Below are 20183 nucleotides of genomic sequence, written 5' to 3'. Positions count from 1 at the left end.
CTTCTGGATTTCATGTAGCTGTGAGCAAAATAAACTGCAGTCTTGTTTAGGCCACTGTGATCTTTGAGTTTCTGTCTCTTGCAATTGCCCCCATTCCTAACAAGTACAAGAGTGATTTTTATTTTCGTTTTTGAACTGTTCTGTATTTTCTAAAATTTCTACGATAAACACATCCCACTTATAATCAGAAAGAAAAGTTATTTAAGACAGAGAAGAAAAGTAAGAAATCCTTCATCAGGCCCATTCTCTCAACCAGGAGTATGATTATTTTGACCAAATCTTCCAGATTTTTCCAAAGTGTCCCAATTTCAAACATTCTGACTAATTGTCTGCATGATTGTCAAATCACAGTTTCCAAACTTAATTTGGGGAATAAGGTGATTATGATGATAATCCTCAACTGGGCGGAGGGAGGCTGACTAAAATATTTGCGTCTTTCTCCTCCTGTTCTAAAGAATCTCCTTAGGCCATCAGATCACTTCCTTTTCCTGAAGGACTTTGACTCAACGCTGCGGCATGTGAATGCGCTACTGTTTTTATCCTTCTCTGATTGTTTTCATGGATAAGTCATGTCTCTACGCAACCTGAGAACAAGTGCTATTGTGGTGGACACCTGTTGTTTTTGTCTGCCCTACACCCGCTTTCCTTTGGGAACTGCTCCTCCTCATCCCATGTCATTTGGGTGGAACTGTCAGTCCCAGGGTCTCCTGGTGCCTCAAGTGGCCCCTAGCCACAGGGATGGCACACCACTCAGGTCTGGTCAGTCGCCCCACTTCTCCACTGATTGGTTGTGCAAAGCCATTCAGTCCTTCCCTGTGATTTGCTATATGGACCCTTGAAGGAAGCAGGCTTCTCTCCTTTAGATCATGTTCTCTCCTTTAGATCATAAGGAGGTCAGCTTGGGACTATCAGTGGCCAGCTTTCCTGCCTCATGGAGAAAGCTTGTCTGCAGGAGCAAGTCAGGCAGCTGCTCCAGGAGAAGCAGAAGCAAGCAGAGCAAGATCTTAGAGTGAGAGAGAAAGAGCAACTGAGCTGATGTAGACCCTTAGATCTAGCCAGGCCTAAAGGTAGAGCCACTCTTCTGCCTGCTTGACTAGAAGCTAAGCTTGTTCTAAATGTGCGTTTGTATTTTTGTGGGATCTGGCTCTGTCCTTGAGATTTCCTGTCACTTAAACACAGTCAATTGCTAGGAATTTGAACAGAAATTCTAATGACAGACACAGGTAGTGGGATCCGGGCATGTGATTAGAAAAAAACACTACCCTATCATTGTTAGGACTGCGTATTAACAATTGCTCTTCATAGATCAACATATTTGACATGTAACAATATTTATTGAGCACCTTTATACCAAGTGTCATGTTGCGTGTTGGAAAACAGCCCATAATAATAAACGGCACCATCCCTTACACTGTAGAGGATTTTGCCTTTTAGTTAAAGGCTTTTATATTCCATATCTCTTTTGGTCTTTAAACAGCCCTACGAAGTGAGCTGGTTCCAGTCAACAGATCAGTTTTTCCACAACTGATAGGTTCATCCTAAGTGGGAATGTACCAAGCACCTAGGTAAACAAAAACAAATAGTCTCTGATTTGGAAAAAAAAAAAAGCGAAGACCAAGGCCCAGTAGCCACTTATCCTCTTAGCTATGGTAGCAGTGTAGTTGAACGTTGAACTGTTTAAAAGCTTGGGATTGGAAGTCATATGATCTCAGTTCAGATCTTAGGTCTGCCTCTCCCAAGCTGGGTGATCTTGTGTGTCAGTGGAGATGCTGATAACAGTGACATTTCATATCTCAAAGATTTAGAGACGTTGTACTACTATTGATCTTTAAAGCAGTAGGTCTGGATACCCACTACATATCAAGAGAAGTTTTTTAAAATCTTCAGGGGCCGGCCCTGTGACCGAGTGGTTAAGTTCGCGCGCTCTGCTGCAGGCGGCCCAGTGTCTCGTCGGTTCGAATCCTGGGCACGGACATGGCATTGCTCATCAAGCCACGCTGAGGCAGCATCCCACATGCCACAATTAGAAGGACGCACAACTAAGAACATACAACTATGTACCAGGGGGCTTTGGGGAGAAAAAGGAAAAAAATAAAATCTTAAAAAAAAAATTTCTTTAAAAAAACAATAAAATCTTCATAAAAGGTGATTTTAATGTATTTAATAAGGATCTAGTTGTAATTTTGAAGACCAGGTAATCCAGAGACAACTAACACCCGCTTTTATTTCTCTAACTCCTCTCTTTCAAGAATGAATGAGTTATTGTAACCACCTGAGAGTGTTTCAGAACAGCAGCAGACCTTGCATGATGCTGCAGCCATCAGGAAGCTCGGGCCCTGGGTCAGAGCAGCTTGCTGCCACCCTTGGTGCGTAAGTGACACTGGGTGACTAACCTGCAAACAGAAGCTGCTGGTGGCTCCCACCAGCCTGAGGCTCACCCTCTCCCATCGGGCTGCCCTCCTTCCCTGGAATAGTTTCTGTCCCTGGTTTAATGCCTGTGGCCAGGAACATCCTTAACAACAGACAGTCACTGTCTAACTTCAGAGGGGACTTTGATTAACTGGTTCCTGACCAGAGTAGAAAACAAAAAGGCACGGGGACTACTCACGCATGCTCCCCGCATGCTCTCTACAGAATGTGGCAGGTGGGGGGCTGAACTGAGAATTGAGATTGGAAACTTCTTCCCAATTTAATTTCTTGGGGCTTGGGTGATGAGTCGCAGTGTCTTCCACTTATTAAGCACCTACGTTGTGACTATATCACGATTTATGTATTCGTTTTCCTTCAACGGATATTTGAGTTGTTTCCAGTCTTTTTGGGAGGTGGGTGAATGTAAGCTATAAATATTCTTGTGTATATTTTGGCACTTTATATATAAACCTTACAAGACTACGCAGGAAACGTTACCTTCTTCTTTTCATAGTGGAGGGAGCTGAGGCTCAGAGGTGAGCTGGTAGAGAAGAGCTTAGGCTCTAACCCAGGTTCATCTGTCTCCAGAGACCTCCACAGTGCCTCCTAATTACACAGCAGCCACCCCTTCATGTTAGAGTGGGTGGAATGGCCTTTAGGGGTCAAACGGGCCAGGCTTCCATCAGTCTCTGAGACTTTCAGGATCTTGGTGATATGAGCCCTGTGTCCCTACCCTGTCACATGAGTAAGGAGCCAGTGGATGAGACTGGAGCTGATGCTGAGAAAGCTGAGTGGCAGGCCTCTGAGAGCTGTGCCCTGGCCTTGCTAGGATGCCCAGCACAAAGCTGAGGGTGCTGGGGGGCAGACAGGGAGAGCCCTCTGGGCTCTGAGTCCCACCCGCCATCCCCTACACCCTGAAGGGAAGACCGCAGGGACTCCTCCGGGGCCTCACAGGCCGGAGCCTGGGGTGGACGGCTCTGCAGAGCGCAGTGGCCAGTCATACCCCGTGGGAAAGCCTTGGCCCTGGCCCGCCCAGGAGCCACGGTGGTGCCGCCTCCTGCCCACGGCTTGGCTCAGCGGGTTCCCAAGTGGCTTGACTTCCTTCCCACCTCCGCCCCCACCCCCTGCGGTCCCCAGGGAGCCAGGGAGGCCACTGGCAGAGTTGGCCCTCAGTCCCCCAGGCCTCCACAAGCCCCTTCCCCACCTCCTCAGAGCCAAGTTTCCCCAGGGGAACAGGAGAGGACTCTCCCACTCCCGAGTGTGCCCCTGCCCCTCGGTCTGTTTGTGGCTGCCAGGCCCCAGCCCCACTCCTTCCTCTGCACAGTCCAGGCTGCAATAACAGGGCTTTGGGTATGGGCTGTTGTTTTTGCAGCTGGGCTGGGGCGGAGCAGCAGCGGGAAGGCGTCGTGGGTACTGACCGTCTGAGAAAGCCCCGAGCCCGCATTCCCACTAGGGCTGGGGCAGCCCCTTCAGGCTGGGGACAGTGCTGTTCCTGGGGAGAGGCTCCTGGGCCAGGCCGGAACATACAGGCCAGGCAGAGGGAGAGGCGGGTGAATAACGGGGGGAGAGCTTAGGGGAGACCCCAAGCCTTCTCAGAGCCACCGCTCCCCAGCAAGCAGTGCTTCTCCCCTCAATTCCAGCTGCAGCTGGACCCCGCCTCTCCCCCCTCCCCCACCCCTGTGCACATCTGGGAGATGCTGGAGTAAACTTCCTTAAAACAAACAACAAACAAAACAAAAAAGCTCATTTTCTAGGGGCAAGATGTTGGAAACTAAAAGAAATAAAGATCAGCCATAATCCCTTTACTAAAAAATATTTATTATGAACATTTTGATGTATTTCCCTATGACCCTTTTTTATTGTGGCAAAATATCCATAATAAAAAATTTACCATTTTAACTATTTTTTTAAATCTTTTTTTTTAAATTGCTTTTTCTCCCCAAATCCCCCCACTACATAGTTGTACATTTTAGCTGTGGGCCCTTCTAGTTGTGACATGTGGGATGCCGCCTCTGTATGGCCGGATGAGTGGTGTCATGTCCGTGCCCAGGATCCAAACCGGTGAAACCCTGGGCCGCTGAAGCGGAGTGCGCGAACTTAACCACTCGGCCACGGGGCCGGCCCCCTATTTTAACTACTTTTAACTGTACAGTTCAGTGGTGTTAAGTACATTCACGTTGTTATGCAACCATCACCATCTCCAGAACTTTTCATCTTCCCAAATTGACACTCTATCCATGAACTCTAACTCCCCCTTCTCCCCTGGCAACCACCATGCTGCTTTCTGTCTCTATGAATTTGATGACTCTACATACCTCACATAAGTGGAATCATACAGTATTTGTCCTTTTCTGTCTGGCTTATTTCACTTAGGATAACGTCCTTAAGGTTCATCCATGTTGTAGTGTGTGTCAGAATTCATTCCTTTTTAAGGCTGAATAATATTCCATTGTATATATCACATTTTGTTTACCCATTCATAAACTATTTTTTCACATAATTAAGATTATACTCTGTCAGCAGTTAGATATCCTGACTTTTTTACTCAGATGTTGATGTGTCATTAAAATTTTTTCCTAAACATAATTTTCAGTGCTTCCTCTTTACTTCCCTGTGGGGATGGATATAGCATAATGTACTTAACCAGTCTCCTGCCATTGGATACTGAGGCGTCTTCTCTGTTTTGTTGATTCTTGCTATTACAAACGACACTAAGAAGAACATCTTTGTAGAAATTTTTATGGGCCCTCCTGCAGCCCTGCCCGACTTCTGACATTTCACATTATTTCCCAGGGGATGGTACCAGAAGTAGAATTGTGCATCAAAGTGATAAACACTCCTCGTCTTCTTGATAGCTATCACCCAAAGCTTTCCAGAAAAATTATGCCTATTGCTCCTCCCACGAGCAGTGCAGGAAGTCCAGAGCCTGTCCCTTCATCACACATTCAGCAAACTCCTAGCACTGTGTGCCTGGCCCGGGAAGCTGGGGAGCTTGTGCTGTGCCTTCTCTTTCCCTGGAGAGAGACGGAGACCTGCACAGGCAGGGACTTTGGGTACCCAATCATCTTCGTGACCCCTGAGACCGCTCTGCCCTGGTGGGCTGACCTGTCCAGTTAGGGTGGCAAGTTCTTGATGGCCTTGGGGCAGAGGGGCTTGGGAGAGAGCCAGCCCGGGCCTGCAGCCTCCTCAGGGAGACAGCAGTGTGGAGCCAGCCTAGGGGCAAGGAAGCAACCATAGGGTAGGGGTGCAGAGTCTCCATCCTATGTGTGGCTTAAACTTGGCCCGGGATCATTCTACAGACCCCTTAGTGGCTGCTCAGCCAACTCCATGCAGAGGGATAGATGTGTAAATGGTAGCCATTTATTGAGGGATTACTATAGGCTAGGCTCGTTGACCCCTCTCACAAACCATATGCTACAGAACCCTTGTTGTCCCCATTTTACTGACAGGGCGACTGAGTTTCACAGCCAGTTGGTACTTGTTCCAGGCACACAGCTGGTGTGCAGTAGAGCTGGATTCATACTCAGGAATCTCTAACTCTAGGGCTTGTGCTCTAGAGAATTCCCATTTCCTGCTGCTTCTCACAGGCTCTGCTGGCCCCCGAGGCTGGGGAGGAGAGAGGAAAGAAGTGTAGACCAGTGATGGTCTATGGGGTGGGATTTAGCTCTGCCCTCTCTGCCCAGCTTTGCCATATCTTAGGCCAGAGACCCCTGGCCACTGGGAATGAGGAGTGCTCCATGCCCCAAGGCGACCTGGCTGGGGCGGGGATGGGGCATCTGGGGAAGGGGTGGCTGGGGACCGCACTGCACACAAAGAGCCTGATTGTGTTGCAGACTCTGCTCTTTGGGAAAATGAGTATCATGAGTAGACGAGTATCGTCTTGTTTTAGACAATCTGGTGTCTCAAAGACCCAAAGCCAAAGAAAACATGGGCTGAGGAACAGGAGCTGGAAATGCTAAAGCCTGCACGTGAAGCTGGCCCTTATGGGAGCTCCTGCATGGTCTCGAGCTGGGACCCAGGTGCTGCCGCCCAGAGCAGCTCCTGGCTCCTTGGGGTCCAGGCAAAGGACAGGGCTTTGGGTGAGGAAATTATTCCACAGACAGATGGGAGCCAAAGATCAGAGGAGCTCAGAGCCCCCCACTGAACCCCAGCCCCGGGGGTCTGCAGGCCAAGGGGCTTTACCACATCCAGGAGGCACTGGGATGCTCAGAGGCCTGCAAATTCCATGGGCTCCATTCCTGAGCCTGAGGAACATGCATTGAGATGAGCCAGGTTGGGGGCTGGCCAGGCCTCAGGCGTCAGAGCACCCTACAAGGCAAGGGAAGGCAGCTCAGTGGGAACCCAGGCGGGGAGGGGTGAGCTTTTTTCCGGAACAGGATTCCCTGTGGGGCAGAGAGCAGAAGTCAATGGGCTCCAGAGTCCAGGACGTGCCTGTTCGACTCAGTTTGGGTCAAGAGGGCAGCCCACTGGCCTGGCCTCACCAGCCAAAGCCAACACAGGAAATGCCAAGCAGACCTCAACGTCCGGGCACCTAATTTGCTCTGACTGGCAGGGAGCGCCCGCCTCCCCAGCTCAGCTGTCGGAAGCAATGGCGGCTAGGAGGGAGCAATGGCAATGGCGTTAGTGCTCAGGGGATGCGCAGTCCCCAGGCCTGTCCTTGTGGGCCCTCCACCCCAGTGCAGCAGGAGCCCGGCAAACACACAGAAGACCAGCAGGCAGCGAGAGGAGCCAGGCGTTCCCCTGGACGGCGGCCACCGGGTTGTTGTTGGGATCCAGTTTCACGCTCCTGCTCCTTTGAGGAGAGCTGCAAGGGCTCATCCCCTCCACGTCGCCCCGGGAAGGAGACTGATGGGCAGACAGTTGTTCACGCCGCGCCGCCGCCACTGTGGTGATTAAGGCCGCTGTAATTGGCCTCGCAGCCAGGCAGGGGCCAGGCCTGCCCGCCAGCAGCCGCCAGGGTCTACAGAGCAGGGGAGGGGGCTGCGGCGCGGGAACAGCGTGTGCTGTAGCTGTTTGCGCTGATCGGATTAGTTTGTGAATTGACACTCAATCCTCCTTAGTGATTTCCTTTCTGGGGCCCCAGCCAGGGCCAGAACTGTGGGGGTAGGGTGGGGTGTGGGCAGGGAGGAGACATGGGCCGTCCCAGTCTTGTTGTAAGCTGGGCACTAGCTGGGGCGGGGCCGGAGGGTCTTCATCCTAGGTATGGCCTCGGCTTGGCTGAAGACCACTCTGCAGCCCCTCAGTGATTGCTCAGCACCCCCCCCCCGCCCCCCCCCGCCGGTGGGGAGGAATCGGCTCCTCTCTTGCTGGTAGGGACTCTCTTCCCCATATGCCCAGCGGGGCCTGGTACAAGTGGAGCCTTGCAGATGCCCTGTGTGCTCCCTGGCCCAGCATGGTGCCTGGCACAGAGTAGGTTTGCCAAGGATATTGGCAAAGTGAGTGGATCAGTGTCCTCTTCCCCAAATGACCTGAGTACCTTGTGGGAGAATCTCTGTGATTCCATCCCAGGTCTGGGTGGTCCTTGTGGGAGCATTTTTCCAGACAGACTTAGGAATGGAGAGCTCCCCAAAGGCCACCTGGTCCATTCCTCTGCTCTACTGGCGGCATCCCTTAAGCCATCTCTGATGGGCAGCTGTGCCATGCCTAGGCCGCGTTCTCCCTTTCTGCATCAGTGGGTGTGTGCATGAGTGTGCATGTGCGTGCGTGTGCCTGGCTGAGAATGCATATGTCTGCCTAGTAGGAACATGGATATTTTCTTCCCTGACCATCCTGTGTTCTCTCAGCTTCCCCTTGGAGGTCCCAGGCAGGAGGAGGAAGGCTGGGTGGCTGGAGTGGAGGCCTCTGGGTCACGACCTTTTCAGAGCCTGTCTTGTTTATACTTCAGGCTGAGGCACAGGCTGGGCTGGCCCCCCACCTCCCTGTCCTCTCAGTCCCTTCCCTGATGTAGGAGCTGGTCCTGGCCTCTCAGGGTCTCAACTGCAGTAAGGAATGCCCGCCCTCAGCAGATGGACATGTCGCTGGAGGCCAGGTGGCTGGAGGCCACAGGGGAATGTAGGACCGTAGCCCTAGAGGGAGAACACAGGCCCATCTGGCAGGCATTAGCAGGCAGGGGCAGTGGCCTGCACCCAATGGTGTGAGGCTAGAAATGCCCCTTTAGGCCTAGGGAGGGGCCAGCCAGTGGAGAAATGTACGTGTCCCAGGCATATTTGGGGCTGAAATGCAATCCTTCCTTCCCTCTCGCCAGGTTTGCTTTGAAAACTCTTCCGCTGCCAGCTGACCAGCCTGCTCAGTCAAGGCCTCCAGGGCCCCAGGCCCCTGTGCATGAGTACAGCGGGCTCCTGAGGGATGCTGGAGGAGTGGCACCGCTGCGCTCCAAGCAGCCCTGAACCCCCTCCCTAGCCAGCTGCTTCCTTCTCGTTCTCCACTCCACTCCATCCCAACCCTCCCTCAGCAGTTTTCCAGCCTCTGGGCTCCATCCTATCTACCTTCTGCAGGAAGAGGCTGGAAGCTGTGGCAGGGTGAGAACAAGGCCTGGCTGTGCAGCCTAGGACAGCATTAAACCTTTCTGAACCTCAGTTTTCTCATCTTTAAAGTGGGAGTGAGGACTATCCACACTCTACTTACTGCCTTGGAAGGGTATTGGTGATACATTGTTGAATGAAAACAGCAGGATGTGGTACAGGATGCATTGCAGATGATCTGGAAGGACATCTGATAAGCGATAGGCAGAGGTTATCCCTGGAGTATGGGAGTCGTGAGGGAGGGACAGAGCAGTGGGTGTGGGAAAGGAGAATTTTTATATTTTACTTAATGTACCTTGATGTTGCTTGAATTTTATTTCAACAAGTATGTACTCTTTTGTAATTAAAAAAATGTAAGGGTTCTATTTTAAAGGGTTGTTGCCAGCTTTAAATGTTAATGTAGATTTCTTGAATGAATGAATGAATGAATGAAGGCCTAGCGCGTGTCTGGCTCAGGACGGGCTTCTCTTTTCCCCTGTAAGCTAGCTCTGACTCAAATCTCCATCCACCTTCTTACTGCGGGTTCTTCCTCTGAAGGGGTTAAGCCAGCAGCACTTCGGAAGCAGAATAAAGGGAGTCCGGAAGCCCCCAGTGAGGCCACAGTGGGACGTGTGGGGTGGCATGGAGGCAGCATGCCCTGTCCCGCCTCAGTCCCCAGCAGGCCATTAGGGCCAGCCCACTCTGCTCAGCTCAGAACCTGCTTCCAATTACCCATGAAACCTGAGCTGGAAGAGACCTATTAAAGTCCCATTTAGTTTGATCCCCCTAGGGGCCAGGGATCTTTTCCGGCGACGTCCTCTTACTTGTCCGACTGGGACTCCAAGCCTTTTGGATGTTATCTCCTTCTGGGTCAATATTGTGACAGCTCCAGCTGTGACCCAGGCCACCCTGGAGCCAGAGCTGATCTGGGCCTGCTGTGGTGTAGGGGGCCCCCGAACCCAGCCCCCTTCCTATCTCTGGGCTCTCAGAGGCAGTGAGCAGTCAGAGCAGACAGACTCACCTCCAACAAGAGCCCAGTCAGGCCTACACCCCTCTTTCCAGACTGGTCTGCAAGTTGCCTGATGGCTTCTGGCCTACCTGGTCATCCCATGGGAAGTTCTTACTGGTAGGGACTGTCTTTCGCATATTCCCGGTCATGCCTGGTACAAGGTCCCATGTTTCATAACACCCATTACATAAGAAATAATAAATAACGGTGATTAACGACCTCCTTCCCTTGTCTCTGGGCTTGCCTGGGTCAGACCTCCCAAGGAGGGCACAGGAGCTCCAGGAGGAGGAGGGGAGTCCAGGGCGTTGGGGGGCACCCACCCTCCCTCCACGCCCTCCCCAAACATCTCTGCATGGTCTCGCGCATGGCCACTCCCTGGAGAGCAAGAGAAAGCCACCAGGAAAGGTAAGGCAGGGGCCCCAAACCTCCTCAGAGAAGGAGGACACTAGCATGGATGTGGTGTCCCGGGGCACATTCTCATGTTCAGTTGGCCTCAGCACCCTCAGGACCACCCTGGTGAGGGATCCTGCCAACCGAAGCCTGCCCTCTCCCTGCCCTCCTGAGGCACCCCTCGGGTATGGGCCTCTAAGCACCTCTCCTGTGGGTGGGAAGTCCAGGGCTGTGCTCCAGGGACCAGGCAGGACTGGGCTGGACCCTTGGGGGTGGTCTGCTGGGAGAATTTGTGGCTTCTTTCCCAAATTCTGGAGCAGCAGAGAGGGAGTGACTTGCACTTTGGGGGCAAGGCTGGGGCAGCCACTTGGAAGTGAGGGGAGGGCAGCAGGAAATGGAGGATAAGAAGGTTCTAGAGGGAGGAGTGCCGAGAAGGATCTTGGGAGCAGCGCACGGAAGTGGCCCAGCTAATCCTCTCCTCAGAGTCCCCTCTGGGCCCCTCAGAGCTGCAGAGGCCATGAGACAGAACCAGAACAGTGTGTGGGGGGACTTCTAAAGGACATCCAGGAGTCTCCTGCCTCGGACACCCTCCTCCAGCCCTGTGGGTGGATATGGATCCCACGGTTGAGGTCTTTGCAGACACAGATTTTGTGGCCTTTGTAAACGAGTCTAGCCTAAGCCTCCTTGTTGCACTTTAAACCTCTAACTCCTTGTTCCATCTAAAGCGGGTTCACATGAGTGGACCCTCCTTCAGTGTTAACCTCTTGCTTTGTTCCTCCAAAGTTTACCCTGAAGAGGAAAGAGGACCACAGACCTGGCTTCCCCCAGGGACTCTGTTCCCATTGCCATCCCCAGTGCCAGGGCCCAACATATGCAGCTCTGCACAGGCCCAGGGAGGGCTCCTGTTGCCTGGGGACCAGGACAGAGTCATTATCTCTTGTTGGACCCCTCCCTAGCCCTCCTAGTCTGGTTGCCATCTCAGTAGGGGACGGGGTGCCGAGGGCTGGAGGCCAGGGGCCAGGTCACCATTGGGCCAGACCCCTGCCACTCACAGCTGCTCATCACCACGGCCTGGAAACCTCACAGGAGTGCTTCATTTATCTCTGTCAAAAGTCGGGATGCAATGTGCAGCCCCTCCTCACACCCCTGGAGATTGGGGGTGCATGGAAGGCAAACTGACTAGCCTTGACCTTCCCTAGTACCCCCAGGTTGGATGGAAGGAAGTGCACCAGGACACGTCCACCCGGGTGCACATAGAGATTCACCCGCATATATGAGCACACACCTTCAACACACACAAACACCCACACAGGTACACATGTGCACACATGTATTGGCCGAGAGGCACAGGTTCATCCGCATAGGCCCACATGCGCACACATGTGCACACACACACTTTCACACGTGCAAAGGCACATTCACTCCTACACATTTCCAAACACATGCATAGCTCCCCGTGCATATGCTTGCTTATATCTTCCCATGACCATATGCGTATATCCATCCACACACAGTGACACACTTCATGTGCACTCACATAGGACATTAATGGGAGGCTGTCAGCTGCTGCTTGGTTCAAATTATGAAATATATCATGGGAGTTGTTCAAAAGCCCTAAAGGGGAGGGGATGGAAGAGGAACCCTGGGCCCCCAAGGGAGGTTTCTCTTATGCCTTTTCAGAAGCCATCAGCCTCCCAGGGTACCAGGAGTTGGCAGGCCTTGCAGAGTGGGTAGGATTTCAATAGGTGAGCATGGTGGTGTGTGTTCCAGGAAGAGGCCTTGGCCTGAGCAAGAGAGTAGAGAGGGGGAGGTTCAGGCCAAGTTTGGGGGAAGGCTGGGGGACAATTTGATGGGAGTGGAGGGTCCTCTGGTACAGCCTAGGGGATAAGGAAGCCAAAAAGTGCAAAAGGCTTTTTTGCAATGGGGAGCCATGGAAAATGTTTGAGCAGGAGAGTGTCAAGTTCAGAATGGCTCTTTGGGAAGCTTCATTCACTCAGTGCTAAGGGGACACAGAGTGGGGAAATGAGTGATTCTGCCTGGAATGGGTGGGGAAGAGCAGGAACAGCTTCGTATCTGACCTGGGCCTCAAGGGATGGATAGGAGTTGTCCAGACAAGGAAGGACAGGAAGAAGGACCAAAGCTGAACCTGGCAGCTAGGGATCAGGGAAGGGCTGTGTTATTATTCGTGTGTGCCCTGTAAAGCCAAGCACAGGTTGTCTTGAGCTGAACATGGCATCCTTGCCAGAATCAGGAGTCCAGGCAGCTATGACCAAGTCCACCAGGAGATTCAAAAAGAGGCGAGTGAGGGGCCGGCCCCGTGGCAGAGTGGTTAAGTTCACATGCTCCCCTTCAGCAGCCTGGAGTTTCCCTGGTTCGGATCCCAGGCATAGACCTAGCACCACTCATCAAGCCATGCTGAGGTGGCGTCCCACATAGCACAACCAGAAGGACCCACAACTAGAATATACAACTATGTACTGGGGGGCTTTGGGGGAGAAAGAAAAAATAAAAAGAAGATTGGCAACAGATGTTAGCTCAGGTGCCAATCTTTAAAAAAAAGAAAAAGAGGCGAGTGAACAGTGCCTGTTGCTACCCTGCAGCAGGCTGCCTGACCCTGACGGGGAGAGGAACTATTCTGAATGAGTGAGAGCCATGGGGTGAGGACACAGGAGGGGGCCTCATGACCAGCTGGCTGGCCTTCCAGAGGGACCCACTCAGGTCTCACCGGCACCTGGGTAAAAAATGGGTGGAGGTATGGGGACCACCTGGTCCTGATCCTTTGACATATCCCCTCCCTGGGAAACCTCACTAAATACATTCTGGCCAGTCTTCACCCACCCGTGACCCCACCATCCTGCTGAGATCCATAGCCGAGGGGCCCAGCACTCTTGGCTCCAGCCCCACTATGGCCCCATCTCCAGCCTCCGTCTCTACAGAGCGGGAAACACCACATCCCAGCTGTCTGTCCCAAATCCACCTGGAGGCCAGCCAGCTTGGCAGAAGCACATCTTAGTGAGGCCAGACCCAGGAGACACTGCTGGGAAGAGGCAAGGACTGGAAGGAAGCAGCTGGGCCAACGTCGGGCCCCTTTATGGGCCCTACCCTACAGGGTTCCCCCTGGCACATCCATGCACTTACTTGCCCATTGCTCAGTCTTCTGAGCCCCTGGTCCCCTGGGCTGCAGGCTCTAGGCCTTTCTGTGCAGTCCTGAAGAGATACAGGTTGCCATGACAGCTGCGGATGGACTCCACCCTGATCGCCAAAGGCCTGGAGGCCAGCCTGGAGCACCACTTGGGACAGAGTGAATCTTGTTGAGAACCCAGAGTCCCATCTTGCGGACTTGAAAGCTTGTCAACAGACTTACGCAGAGACCCTCACTCTGAGAACAACTCCCTCCTTCCTCCTGGCCCTCCCAGCCTCCCACAGCCAGCAGCTTGCATCAGCAGCAACAGCTGCACAGCGCTTGGGGCAGCCTGGGGCCACCACCGCCACTGTGGAAGGTGAAAGGAGGTACGTGAGGGCCCAGGGCCACTGCACCCTCCCTAGTTCTGGGGAACAGTCTCTTCCCATGCTCCAGACATCAGCCCTGCTGGCCCCCTAACCCCTGAACAGGCTCCTCCCTCCCTTCCCCTCTGCTTTATCCTCTACCCATTCAGCAACCAGCTGGGAGACACTTTTCTGCTGCCCATGGCAACTGGGTGCCACAACGCGTTTGCTACATTTCATGTAAATTCCCCCTCTGCTCCTTCTGCCTACCAGAGAGAAGAGCCAGAGAAACCCAGAGTCAGGGCATCACAGAGCAGGATAGAGACAGCCGGAGGACACAGCATCTGAGAGACAGTCCCCATGGACACCTGCTCAGGGGGAAGGAGACACAGGAGAGAATGACAAGACAAAGGCCCAGGGTCAGGTGACTCCCCCTGAATGGTGCCACACGAGGGACAGCTTGGGTGCTTCCCCGGGGGACGGGTGGCCAGTGCTGAGGCAATCCAATGAGGGCAGTGGACTGGCCCCTTCCAACTTCCCCACTGCTGCTCTCAGCCAGGTCCGGGGCTCTGGAAGGGTCACCTGGTGGGCAGCGGGTGGGGAGACGGGATTAAGGGTCTGAACTTCGGAGTCAAGACACTTAGATCTGCCTCTGACAGGCTGTGTGACCTAGAGCAAGTGCCTTCACCTCTCCATGCCTCAGTTTCCTCGCCGAAAATGGGTCTACTCTCGTACCCGCTATTCTTGTGAGACTTGAATAAGTTAACACTTGCAAAGTGTTCAGCAGACTTCCTGGTGCCTAATAAGCAATCTCTGGGTTAAGCTATTATTGCTCCTATTTTCTGAGCTTTGATTTCCTTGTTTGTCAGAGGGAGATAATAATACATACATCCCAGTGGCTGTGGAGAGGGAGAGGCGCATTCGGTAAATGTCAGTGCGGGGTCCCACTCCACATTTCCCTGCCCCGGGGCAAGGACCCACCCCATGTCCCAGCCCCATGCCTCACTCTGCTGCAGAGGCCCCCCCGGTCAGGCCTCATGCCCAGTCAGGCAACAGGTGGCAGGGCCGGCAGAGCACAGGTGCAGGCTTGCAGGGGATGTTGGGGGTGGTCCCGCCTGTTTCCTCCCCACACACGACTTCCTCCAGCTGCTAGCTGGGCAGGCTATGCCTGGAGGAAGCCTGGGCGGAGGGAGGCAGCAAACAGCCACGTGCAGCCGGGGCTGAGTAAGTGCTGCTTCCTGCTGCCATGGTCAGCAGCTTCAGCAACAGTGGCCAGTGGGCGGCTCACAATGCTTGCTGGGATAGGAGCTCTGCAACTGGGCAGGGTCACTTCCCTGAATTGTCCTCACTGCCAGCTCCCCGCAGCACACCTGGCTGGCCTGCTTGTCTGCCTGGAGGACCATGGGGTGTCCAGCCAGGCCTAAGAACACCATCCTGGGTGGCAGCCAGCACCCAGTCCTCACCAGGCCAGAAGGCAGAGGCTTGGCTGGGCACTTGCTCTAGGGTCTGGACACAGCATGAGGCTGGGACCCACAGAGAGCCGACATGAGCGTGCAAGCAGGCATGTCCACTTGTCTGTGTTCACTCTGTGCAGAACTCTCCACCAGCACTGGGCCAAGCCACCTGCAGCCCTCATTAGCAACATCTCTCACTCTCATCCTGGGGGGCTTTGGATACAAAAGACCCCAGTAGACACACAGCCAGAAGAAATGCAAATGGCTGATACTCACATGGAGAAATGTGCAGCTTAACTGGCCAGTAACCAAGGAAATGTATGCAGAGCCAACCCTGAGACACACTGTCACAGATCTGATGGCAAAGATGTAACCGAATGATAATACCAAGGATGCCAGAGTGTAGGGATCTCACGGTTCCTGGACATTGCAGGGAGGAGTGTAAACTGGAACAGCCTTTCTGTAGAGCAACTTGACGATAAACATCAGAAGCCCTTGACCTAGAAATTCTATTTCTAGGAATTTAAGGGATACAGGCAACAAATATGTATAAAGATGTTCATTGTAGCCTTGTTAACAGAGAAAATATTAGCTATAACCTAAATGCCCAACTATAGGTGGATTTGAGAAGAAAAATTTAGCCACAAGGTGGTAAGTATTCCCTGGGAGTACAATATTAAAAATGATGCCAAATAGCCACAGTCTCAAACCTTAATGCGCACAGGAATTCCCCCGGGGGGCTTGTTAAAATGAAGATTTTGATTCAACAGGTCTGGAGTGACACCTGAAATTCTTCATTTCTCATAATCTCCCAAGGGATACTGAGTTGCTGGTCCCCAGACCACACTTTGAGGGTCAAAGCCATAGAGTTTTCACTACTGATATGAAAAAGCATTACCAAAGCAATAGAGAAAAAAAGATGGGCATGCATGGAAAAAAATCCAGAGAACAGACAACAAAATATTCATAAGAGTTTTCTCTGGGTGATGAGGTTGAGTGATTTTTAATCTTATTCTTTCTGCTAATTTGTATTTTCTACAATGGATATATATTGTCTAATTAAAACAAAGTGTGTTCATACTGCCATGCCACACTCTGAAGGTGAGAGGTGGGTCTCAATGGAAGGAGAAACATTGCTGAGACCGGTTATGAAAAGTGTGTCCCTTGGCGCAAGAGCCAGCCCTGAGCTGGAAAGGCCTGGCTAGGCAGAGGCCCAGGAACCAGGTGCTTTGAACCTGGAGCATGAAGAGGCTGCAAAGTGTAGAAGGAACTCCCCAGTGGTGGCTAGCAGGTCAGCTGTCCATGTGGAGGCAGGCGCAGGCCAGGAACTGAGGTCCCCAGGCCCCTGACACTGGAGGGCAGATGTCTCGGGCTCTGGACAGTGACGCATTCCTGTTTTCTTGGTGTTTGTGTCCCCTTAGTCTTTCCTTCCCCTGAGTAACCACTGAGACCAACAGGGTGGGAGCCATGGGAATGAGGAAGAGAGAGACCCCCAAAGGCTGGTGAGTCCAGCTTCAGGGGCAGAGGTCAGACTCCCAAGATGACTGCTCCAGAAGCTCTTCTTCCAGGATCAACTTCCGAGGGTGTGGGACTGCTTCCCTGGGGGATAGGCTTCCCGCACAAAGTGGGTGCTCCGTTCTCCCACCTGAAGACGGGGTGGCTCTAGAGAGGGCCAGCAAGTGTTTGCTCAGTATTTCGTTGGGTAACCTGCTGGATGGTCTTGGGAGGCCCTGCAACCATCTCTACCTGAGCTTTCTCCACTGTAATAGAGAGGAAATTACCCAGGGATCTGAGAACTTCAAATGCTTAACAAAGTCTCTGCAAGTTGTAAAAGGATATATAAAAGCTGAGAAGCCTACCTATCCTCTTCTTTTGCAGAGAGAAGATGACATGAGTTATCCATAATGCCCTGTGGGGCTTGCCGCTGGAGGGTCTGCTCCCCGAACATTACACCAACCTTGACCCTGGGCACTCGAATGTTCGTTTTTCTGTGCCACTGGTTCTCAAAGAATGGACAGCATTGAGATGATCTGGGGCACATTCGAGATGATTTTAGTTAGCCTTTAATAACATTGAATTATGGAGTGAGAAAATTGTCCCCTTTCTCTATCCTCTTTCCATCCTTGTAATGAGTCAAGGAAAAAGTCAGTCAGGGGCTAATGTGTCTCTAACACCTCATTAACACTTGCTCCGCACGCGTGTCCTTTTTTAGAAAAAGAGAGCAGCCCTCAGGCGCAGAGTCTTCACCAGCAACATCCAGCTATAATTTAATTGATCTTCACAGTTACCTTTCTATTTAAAGTAGTGATATAAAATTTCCTTTACAAATTTTTTTGAGTAAAAAGAAAAAAAAATCAATCTAAACAAATAAATAATAGCATCAGTGGTATTTGGATATGGTGCACACCATGAATGTGACACAGGGTTATGGAAGAGTTTTGGTCCCTGGAAAAATGCAGACACCCCTGGAAGGAGTGATCCCTCCGATTGGCTTTCCTGGGAACCCCCACCCATCGCTGCTTACACCAGCTCTTGGTCTTGGGGTGACTCCTCAACTTTTCTTCCTTGTTCTGCCGTGTTTTGAGCATCTCAGGGGCTGAGAGTGTGGCTTAGGCCTTAGAATCTCCCCCAGCACAGGGCCTGGAGCAGGACAAATGTCATCCAAAAAGTGCTCAGAGACCTGAGGTCAGAGGTCAGGCTCCACGTGATGGCATATCCTATTTGCCATATCCAAATACCAACCAGGAGCCTGGAAACTGAGCTCTGTTCTCAAGCCCCATGTTGGCCAGCGGTGTGGCCCTGGACAAGTCCCGAGTGTCTTTGAATCTCCATCTCCTCATTTGACTGCCTCAGGGGTGTTTTCAGCACACTGAGTATGTGAAAGGAGTTTGACATCAATAAATCTCCATAAGGGATTATTAATATTCTTATTGGTTGAATCACAAATCCAGTGTCACTCAAAACCTTTTGGGTGCAGACAACAAGTGAAGATGAGGTAGGAAGACAAGAGCGGGTGATAAGATGGGGTGAGAGGCAGGAGGGCTGGAAGGGAGGATGCCAAGGACTGGACCCCTCCCTCACAACCTGGGCTAGGTTTGGGAGGACCTGGAAACTGCCCTCTGCAACTTCAGGCACAGGCCTCCCCCGCCACTGGGCCTCCCCAGGGATGTCCAGCACAAAAAACCTGGTCTTTGGAGCCACGTGACTAGTGTTCAAGTTCCAGCTTGGCCACTTACTGGCTGGGTGACCTGAGGCAAATTACTTAACCTGTCTGTGCCTCACCATTCTCACGGATAAAATGGGGCCGATGCCAACTCTGAGGGCTGTTGTGAGGATGAAGCGAGATCAAACACATGTACACACGAGACCTGACACTCAGTAAGTGCTCAGTAAGCGTGGATTTCGGGAAACTCCTGCAGGTTCCTGGAAGAAAGATATGGAAGTGATTCAAGGTAGATGATGCTATCTGGAGCACTTGATTTGTAATCTGGGAGAATTGGACCCCCTCCCCCAAAGCTTTCCTCACCTAAAGCTAGAGCTGGAAAGTTAGAGAGTGAAATTGCAGGTGTCAGCCTCCAGACCCGACTCCACCTCTACTCCCGCCTCACCCCCTCCCACCCCACCCCTTTAAACCCAAGGCAGGAGCCCATCCTGCCCCTTAGGGCCTCCTGGGCTATCCACCAGAAGCCCCTGTTCTTCTCTGAGAACAGGGGAGCTGGAGGCAGAGGAGGATCTTTGGACAAGCAGCCAAGTGTTCTCTGACTCAAAGAAGAGCCTTGGGCCCCAGGGTCCAGCTGGAGGTCCGCTGTCTGTCTGCTGAAGCCTCCACTAGACTTTCTGTCTCCTCCACCCCTGGGAATCCAACCATAAGAGGAACTAATCTGGCTCCCCTCTGCACCCCTTGCCCCCAACAAAGTTTCCTTCCTGTGCTCTCTGGGGGAAGATGAGAACTGGGGAGGGAGGGATGCGGCTGGGGAGGCAAGTCCAGCCCAGCTGGGCCACAACATCTGTATCCTTAACAGTGGCCTCTCCATTCCTGCTTCAAACTGAGAGGGGATGGGAGGGCCGCAATTCTTCTCAGGAAACGGTGATATGACTCACTCCCCAGGACAAGCCATGGAAGAATGCAGCCTTTTTTTCTATGAAGCTCATATAGAACTGTGGAACTCATTTTCTCACCTTTATACGGCAAAATGAGGAGCAGCACGTATGTTAACAGAAAACTCCAAAATAATGGTGATTTAAACAAGATAGAAGTTTATTTTCCCCTCCTATAAAATAATTCTGGATGTAAGCAGGCCATAGCTGGTATGGCAGCCCTGTAAAGTTTTCAGAGATCCAGTTTCTTTCTAACTCATCTTCATGGTCCAAGATGACTGCAAGAGCTCCTATCATCACATTGGAGTTCTACGTAAAAGCTTGGCAGACAAAGAAGTAGGACATGCTCCTCTTTTTAAGGAGACTTCCCAGAAGTCAAACCCAACACTTCCACTTACACCCAGAAGCCTAAGAAGCCTAAGGGGCAGGGATTGGTCAGAACTCAGTCGTAAGGCCATAGCCAGCTCCAAAGAAGGCTGGGAAAGGAACTCTTTAATCTGGATGGCTTCGGGTCCCATCCTGTCTCCTCCCATAGCAACTATCCTGATTCAGGCCACTCTCAGCTCTGCAATAACCACAGATCTGGCCTTCCTGCCTCCAGGCCAAACTCTCCACCTGCCCTTAGTTGTTTCTCTGAAATACACATCTAGCCATAGCACTCTCCTGCTCAAGAACATTCAATGGCTCCCTGGAGCCCTTGGAATAAACTATGAACTCGCAGCACTGCCTTGAAAGCACTTCACAATCTGACCCCAGCTTTCCCTCCCAGGCTCATCTCCAGGCACAGCCCTTCCCCTACCCTGCATATAGTCCAGCCCCTCCAGATTCCTTGATGTC

At 52.2% G+C, this 20183-nt stretch overlaps 1 long non-coding RNA gene across 6 annotated transcripts; it reads left to right on the top strand.

Annotated features, from left to right (window-relative positions):
• Positions 1-6930: 6930 nt before the first annotated feature.
• Positions 6931-17637, top strand: LOC106827739 (uncharacterized). Of its 6 annotated transcripts, XR_011504685.1 has the most exons (5): positions 6931-10323; positions 11092-13818; positions 14068-14218; positions 16670-16750; positions 17127-17637. It is a non-coding gene; the product is annotated as an uncharacterized lncRNA (long non-coding RNA). The 6 variants fall into 6 exon arrangements; XR_001397212.3 differs by lacking the exon at positions 16670-16750 and having other exon boundaries at positions 6937-10323; XR_011504681.1 differs by lacking the exon at positions 16670-16750 and having other exon boundaries at positions 6940-10323; positions 14068-14213.
• The last annotated feature ends 2546 nt before the right edge of the window (positions 17638-20183 follow it).

Source organism: Equus asinus, chromosome 7, assembly GCF_041296235.1.
Source record: "Equus asinus isolate D_3611 breed Donkey chromosome 7, EquAss-T2T_v2, whole genome shotgun sequence".
In the NCBI taxonomy this organism is placed as follows: Eukaryota; Metazoa; Chordata; class Mammalia; order Perissodactyla; family Equidae; genus Equus; species Equus asinus.
The sequence above is the reverse complement of the archived record's forward strand: the minus strand, read 5'-3'. Positions and strand labels throughout refer to the sequence as shown.